The sequence below is a fragment of the Humulus lupulus genome, chromosome 6 (genome assembly GCF_963169125.1).
Source record: "Humulus lupulus chromosome 6, drHumLupu1.1, whole genome shotgun sequence".
Taxonomy (NCBI): domain Eukaryota; kingdom Viridiplantae; phylum Streptophyta; class Magnoliopsida; order Rosales; family Cannabaceae; genus Humulus; species Humulus lupulus.
The window spans coordinates 130,987,399-130,995,781 of NC_084798.1; positions in this window are offsets into that span (position 1 = coordinate 130,987,399).

The following is an 8,383-nucleotide window of genomic DNA, read 5'->3' on the forward strand; positions in this document are numbered from 1 at the left end:
ACCGCATTTACTAACACGTTGTGCCTTATCTTAGGTCTGAGAACCAGAACCTCAGACCCGGGAGACGACTGGGAGGTGAGAGCCCCCGCGTCATAATTGCCCGAGCTGGAGAAACTCCAGCTCCAAGGGTGAATATCAGGGAGTAATCTACTAAGGCACCTCCGACCCATTGTCAAAGACAAAGTGACATTAAGAGGACCCTTGCTCCAACTAGAGACCTCGGGCAGTAGCATGCCCTGAGGATATCTACAAACATTCGAACCAGTTGTTGGGGGTTGCCACATGTCGGAGGTGAAAATACAGACAGCATTTTCTCCCCAAGTCTCTACTTGTCCTCGGACAGTGGAGAATTCAAGCTGAGGAAGATTTCGAAAAGTCCTCGAGCAAGAAAAGTTTGGACCTCTGCTGATGTCATTCTAAAAAGCCAAACCACATGTCTACACCACATTACTGGGCCCATCAATCCGTGCTTTTAATTAAGGGTCAACTCAATATCCCAAACGTCCACTCTACGCTCGAGGTGTCTTTTCCCAAAGAAAACAATGATTGTGATCCACGCCTTTTGAACCCTGACCATCGGATCACATTCGTGAACCTACTAAGGCAAGCCATCCAGCGATTATAGGGAAGTTGCTTCCCCAATACGTTTTACTGGGTATAAAAACCCAGAAAAAACCTTCAGTCTCCAACGATAACCATTCAAAAATCAAAAAACTATCCTAGCACTCTTTCGTCTCCCTCATCTGCCTCTCATCTTCAACCCCTCCCTGGAGTTCTGGACGACTGGCGTGAATCGTCGTACTTCTAGGAAAACGGTAGATAGTACTTCTAAGTTAGGACTTGCCTCAGCACCTACCTCCACTTTATTTCAGGTAAGTACTTTTTATTCACTTTTCTGTTTTTGGTGTGTTCTTGGCGTTTTTTTATACATTCTTAGGAATGGCAGTAGTATGGAATGTTGGAGTTTGTTTCTTGTATTCATGAGTTGTTTAGGCACATTTTGATATTAGGCTCATTCAAAATGACCTTTAAGGGTCTTTCTGCCAACTTTGTGCTTATGGGCCTATGACTGGAATCTGGGAATTTTTCCAGATTCTGGTAGGCTCATCTTCTCCAGCTTGTCCTTAGGTGCCGAGGGTACTTCACATTTCCAAAACTCTCCTTTCCTTCCCGACCAGTATCCCTAGAGTCGTTTGTGTTTTGGCCATCTTTCCTTCAGTCAAATTACTAATTGCTTGGTTTTTTGTCTCAAATGTCCAAGGAACTCCATATACTACACGAACATGGGTTTCACCTCTGCGACCAGGAGATCTCTGATATCTCTCAAACACGAGATGCCTCCGAAAGCAATGTGAGGACAGGAGCTCAAGAGTCGACCGAGAAGCTAGTCATCGTCCCAACCTTCAAGTGACGGTGAGGCTCGAAATGCCTGAAGACTAGGGACTCATAGTGGAGGAGGTAAATAGGGCCCTTATTCTGCACCATACACAGAAGTACAAGGGTGACGCATTCGAGGCAGAGGAGTACCGCACTTTGCTTTAACATCCCAATGCTCTTGAGGCGATCATGAGGTATTACTCGGTCGGAGACAAATTCCTCATCCGCCTCTGTGGGGAGTCCGAGAAGGCACATCGCAGTGTCTACGGCCTGGGAGCTTGGAGCCATTCCCCCCTTATGGCCGAGGCTACCCTACCTCTCAAGCAATACTTTGAGAACTTCTTGAAGTTAGTAGGGATAGCCCTCTTCCATCTTTTCCCCAACGGCTATAGAGTGCTTGCGGGAATGTACATTCTGTACTAGAAGCAGAAATGGTCGAAGCCTTCACCAGCGGAGATTCTCTACTTTTATAGCTTCAAGACCACTCCTCGAAAGAAAGGATCCAAGTGAGATGTGTATTATGCCTTGGCGAAGTATCCAGCTTTGTCAATCAGCTACAAGGCTCCCCATCATAATGAGAATCATGCTTGAGACTATAAGGATGCCTTTTTCTTAACGAACGGCTTCCTGACCCACAGTAGCCCGACCTTAATTCTCGCCCGAGTAGGTAAGTATCTTTCTAAACGTGCTTATTCTTTGCCTCACTAGGACCTCTATATTCGATACTTAATAATTTCCTATTGAATAGGTCATTTCTGCCGAACTCCGTATGTCTAGCTCTTCGAGGATCACCTCCAGGCGATGAAGGCTCTCCCCAATTGGGACATGGACCTTAGCGTCCTGGTAACAGAGGCGAATCTCATTATGTCGGGGCTTCTCAGCGTCATACAACGAATAAGTAACCTATAGCTAACCAAATACCTCCATTCCAAAAAGTGTAGGGAGTTGGTGTCTCACCATATCGATTACATAGGAGGGCTGGCCAAGACAGCATTTCATAGATGATTGGCGGAGGAAAGGCTAGTGAACGTGTGTGCCATAGAAGAGGCCTGAGAGTCCCAAGAAGATCAGGAGCTCGAGGAAGAGCTTTAGGCAAGGATGGAAGCTTCCCACCTAGACTCAGGTAAATCACCTCTTGCTTCGACTTATGCTTTCCGAGTAGGTGATAGGATAAGTCTCGAGCGTGTCTGGGCTTCCCCAGCACTCCTTCGTTGTGGTCAAATCTCACATCGGTGTTAGACTAGGGAAGAATTCCAGGATTTCCTAGATCTCATAGATGTTTACCTCCACCACCCTAGGAGGCAAACCACCTCTCATGGGTTCATACCCTTAGACCGAGAGACGTCCTTCACCTCGAGCTAGTTTTACCAATATGGCACCAACATAAATTGTGAGGCTGGGAATAGGATAGTATACACTCATTGTTTGCACTGAGGCTCAACTCACAGTGATAGGATATTACACCCTCACTGTTTGCACTGAGGCTCAACTCATGGTGAGCCTCCGAGTAGCTTATTTTATTGCATTGTCCCTTCGTGTAGAATATTCGCTAACTATTTAACTTGTTCCTGCAGTTCACATGGGACTGACGAACATTTCCCGGTCTGCGCTAAGGTTAGGAGCGCCACCTTGCTCTTCGGCAGGAGAAGGGTCGTCGCTTCCTCGGGAACAACTCGATCCCTCTCCTCCAGCCGAAAGGTAGAGAATCTCTACTCCCTCTGCGGAGTCCCTTGCAGTCGACCTTCCCCCGGTGGTGGAGATCCCCTCTTCGCCATGGTCAGACAAGACGGCTCAAGAGGTAAGACCGAAGCACGTCCGATAACTGAATCAAGGGTCGGTTCAAGATTCAGAGAAGGAGGGGGTGCCACCCCAAGTCCATCTCCTGGTGTACCCTGAGAAGTATGAGGGGGATTTGTTGGAGCAGTACAAGAAGATGCTTCAACACTTTGAAGCGAGGCTAGAAGAAGGCAACAAAGCCTTGCATGAGAGAGCCGAGGCCCTTCGCCAGCTCAAACCACCCTGAGAGTGTCCCTTCATCCCTCAAATTGGTCGAGCCGAGCTAGAGACTTTGTTTTTCACCAAGCTAAGGGATATTGTTGCTTCTCTCGCCACTGAGATCCTCCAGGGGGTCAACTCCACCATGTGCGAGTTGCCTGCTCGAAGCTTCTCTTAACTCGGCAACAGTAACGAGGCATCTTTTGTGGCCTCGTGCTGGTACGCCTCTGTCCGGGTAAGCTGATCCTTCCTATGTTTCAATTAAACTTAACAAGGTGTTCTTGAGCTCACACACTCATGTATATTATTATTATTATTTGTAGTTCGCCTTGGCCTGCCAATGCCTGGGAGATATCATGATGGAGAAGTCATACGAACTTCAGAGATCCAAGGAAAAGATTGTCTCCCTTAAGGAGAAAACAAAGGGCTCTCGGGAAGAACTTGCCCGAGCTAGAGCTGGCATCGAGGCTGAGCGAAAGCGCTCTCGGGATCTTGAGGAGACCCTCCAAAAGGCCTCTGAGGACAAGCAACAAGCCAAGGGGAAGTGAAGGTGGCCATTAAGGGCATGTTGCGAGCCTAAGAGGAGGCCAAGAAAGCCATAGTTGAGATCGCTCGAGTGGCCCTGGAGAATTCCTAGCTTCAGGAGCAGGCTAAGGAGGCCATTGATCGGGCTAAGATAGCCGAGAGGAAGGCCCTCCAAGTCATGGAGATGAACAGCTCTGCTAGGGTGCCTTTATGTGGCCTGGTATCACAACCAGGATATGAACTTGGACTTCACTGGGGAGCCCGAGAAATAAAAGCTCCTTTTCAACAAGCGCCTATGAGCTACCAAAGCTGTCGTGGCCACCCAAGTGGTTCCAACGGCTGAGGCGACCCCATCTGCTGAGGCAACCCAACCAATTGAGGTGAACCCAACTGCCGAGACGGTCCAAGCAGGGGGTGCCTCGAGTGGAGATCTGATCATTGAATTGGTGGCAAAGGTTCTGGAAGACTAATTATAAATTTTTCTTTTTAGACCTGTGTGCCATAAACTTATTGGGGTATAGAAAAATACTCACTCGAGCCCCAGAGCACGGTTGTAATTATTCACCCAATTACAAATTATTTAGCTTGCCCTGCTTTTTATTTTGTTTTGTTCCATGAATTCACCGTAACTTAACTTGCCACGAGAATAAGCACTCAAACCATTTTAAATACTTGGTTCAATAAGTTCATCGTAACATGAATGTCACGAGAACAAGAACTCAACCGTTTTAAACCCTTGGTTCTATAAATTCAACATAACACGAATGTCACGAGAACAAGAACTCGAACCATTTTAGACACTTAATTCCATAAATTCAACGTAACATGAATGTCACGAGAACAAGAACTCAAATCATTTTAAACACGTGGTTCTATAAATTCAACGCAACACAAATGTCACGAGAAGAAGAACTCAAATAATTTAAAACACTTGGTTCTATAAATTCAACGTAACACGAATGTCACGAGAACAAGAACTCAAATTGTTTTAAACACGTGGTTCTATAAATTCAACGTAACTTGAATGTCACGAGAACAAGAACTCAAATCATTTTAAACACTTGATTCTATAAATTCAACATAACACGAATGTCACGAGAACAAGAACTCAATTTTTATTAAATACTTGGTTCCCGCGTTTAGTCTCTTGTGGGCCCATAGTCCTAGAAGTAGCTTTGACACGAAATTTACCACAGGTCTTCACTTGTAATCATATGCCCCTGCAACCCAAAGATTCAGGCTTTCAGGAGTCCTGGCACGTCAAAACACCTGCCCCCCCCCGAGTATGCACTACTCGAGAGGTCGGGGGTTTCGACACTGCTCCCTGAGTGTATATCTACCCTCTAGGCTATCTTCTCGGAAGGTGATGTTAATGATATGCCCAGGCGTAGGTCGCCTAGGTATCTGTTCGCATCGCACAGATTAAGAATTTGTTATTACTCTCCGGGTGCGCGTTTTCCTCGAGAGGTAACCTAAACTCAAGTTTGTTACACTGGTTTTTCTAGATATGGGACATAGTGACATTAAGAGCACTTCGCTTGTCGACTAGCCAAGCTTCCCATGTCATGGGTTTCCTGAGGCTAAGTATGGGGTACTCGGCCTTTCGTTCGCATCTCGAGACCAAGAGACTTGGTCAGAGCTCCTCGGGCTTAGTGTCCACGGGAGATGACAATAGTCTATTCTCGCGCTACTTGGGTTATCTAGCTCTTAGGTGCTGAGCTTAGTTCTTCATGGGACAAGTTGCCTTCTAGGCTAGACTTTACTAGTTTCCTATGACTTTCTATTCTCAGGATGGCGACGTTATGCTTACTCCTCTTGAAAATTGACGAGTTTAGTTTCCTAGGTCGTTCCTTGTGAGGCATAGTGTTGTCCTAGCTCCATGCCCCCCAAGTGTTCGGAGACTAGTCTGCGGTCACTTATCCAGGCGAGCAGGTGCTCTTACACATCATTAATAGAATATACAGGAAACCAAAGAACATAAGCAAAACAAAAAAATTTATTACCGTGTTTTATATACATGGATTCCATTACATGTGCCCGAAGGCTACAGAGGATATTACAGAAATAGACAATGTTTGTTGCTCATACTATAGGTAATACCCACGAAGATGCTCGACATTCCAGGTGTGAGGAATCAGCACTCCATTAAGTCAGGCTAATTTGTATGTTCTTAGACATACAACGCTCTTGACTTGGTATGGGCCCTCCCAGTTGGATCCCAGCACTCCTGCACCAAGATCTCGGGTGGCCAATAAGACTATTTGCAACACCAGTTCTCTAACCCTGAATTTTCTATCTTTCACTTTGGAGTTAAAATATCTGGCCACCTTCTGCTGGTAGGATGCTACTCGTAGTTGAGAAGCTTTGTGTAGCACCTCCACGAGGTCCAGGGACTCCCGAAGTAAAGCATGGTTTGTGGCCAGATCATACGTATCCCGTCGGTGTGTTGAGATTGCTGCTTCAACTAGAAGCATAGCCTCATACCTGTAGGCCATCGAGAAGGGACAATGGTCGGTGGAGGTTCAAGCAGTGGTGCGGTAGCTCCACAATACGCTAGGTAGCTCCTCAGGCCAAGCTCCTTTTGCCTGCTCCAGCCTTTTCTTCAGAGTGGACTTGAGTGTCTTGTTCACTGCTTCCACTTGGCCATTGGCCTATAGATGGGCCACTGAGGAGAAGCTCTTGATGACACCATGTCACTGACAGAAGTCTGTGATCACTTGACTATCGAACAGCAATCCGTTGTCAGAGACTATCTTCCTCGGAAGCCCATACCGGCAAACGATATTTTTTATGACGAAATCCAAAGCCTTTTTGGAGGTAATTGTGGCGAGTAGCTCGACCTCAACCCACTTCGTGAAGTATTCAACGACCACTATGGCATATCTCACCCCTCCCTTCCCTTTAGGCAAGGACCCTATAAGTTTGTTGCCAAACACAGCAAAAGGCCATGGGCTGGTCATCTGAGTAAGTTCATTTGGAGGCGCTCGAGGGATGTTGGCGAAGCGCTGGCATTTGTCGCATTTCTTGACATAATCCATCACGTCTCCATTCATGGTGGGCCAGAAATACCCTTGTCTTAAGATCTTCTTGGAAAGGCTTTGCCCCCCGGTGTGATCTCCGCAGAAACCTTCGTGTTCCTCTCATAGTATTAAACTAGCTTCTTGCTTGGACACGCATCGAAGCAAAGGCAAAGAATAGCCTCGTCTGTAAAGCCTACTATCCATGATTATGTACCTTGGTACTTGTTAAAGCAACTTCCGAGTTTCCTTCTTGTCTTGGGGCAACTCCCCAAAGACAAGGTATTTAACTATCGGCTCCATCCACCCATCTTGGGGTTGTACTGATTCCACCTCATATGGAGCCGAGATACTCGGAGACTCCAAGTAGTCAATGGGGACCACATTGATTAATTCAGCATCTTTGGTCGTGGCCAGTTTAGCCAGGGCATCCGTTTAAAATTTTGTTCCTGCGGCACTTGCCGAATAGTGAATCTTCGAAAGTTACACAACATTTATTGAGCCTTTGCCAAGTACACTACCTTCTTTGTTCCCCGAGCCTGGTATTCTCCGAGAACTTGGTTAACCATGAGTTAGGAATTGCTAATGATCTCCAGTTCTTCGGCCTTGAGCTCCAGTGCCATACGAAGCCCAGCGAGGCTCCGTACTACGCTTCGTTATTGGAGGCTCTAAACCCGAAGCAAAGAGCTCTATGCACCCTATGCCCCTCGAGGGAAGCCAAAATAAGTCCCGCTCTAGCGCCATTCCCATTCGAAGACCCATCCACGAACAACTTCCATGCTGGTCTGACCGCTAAGGTCCACTTGGTTCTCTCCTGATTCCCGGTGCACTCGGTGATGAAATCGGCGAGTGCTTGACCCTTTATGGCAGTCCTCAGGTTATAGGTGATGTCAAACTGACTTAACTCCACCGACCACTTCAAGAGCCTCCCCGACAACTCAGACTTCTGAAAGACTTGTCTCAGTGGGTGGTTCGTGAAGACTTTAATTTGATGCGCCTGGAAGTAGGCTCTTAGCTTCCGAGAAGCAACCATTAAGAAAAAGGTCAACTTTTCCATCAGCAGATACCTAGATTCTGCCCCGATGAGTCTTTTGCTGACATAATAGACGGGGTGCTAAACGCGGCTTTCTTCCTTTACCAATACAGCACTGATGGCATCTTACAAAATAGCCATGTAGAGCAGGAGAGGTTCTCTGTCCACTAGCTTGGACAGAATCGGAGGGTTTTTCATATGCGCCTTGAGCTATTGGAACTCCTGTTCCCACTCTTCTATCCATTCAAACCCTCTGACTCCCTCAGAGAACATTGAAGAAGGGGATGCACTTATCCGTTGCCTTGGAGACAAAACGACTCAAAGCTGTGATCCTTCCTGTCAGGCTTTGAACATATTTATGCTTCTATGTAAAGGTCATTTCGATTAGAGCCTTGATTTTTTCGGTGTTCTCCTCAATACCCCGAGCGCTTACGAT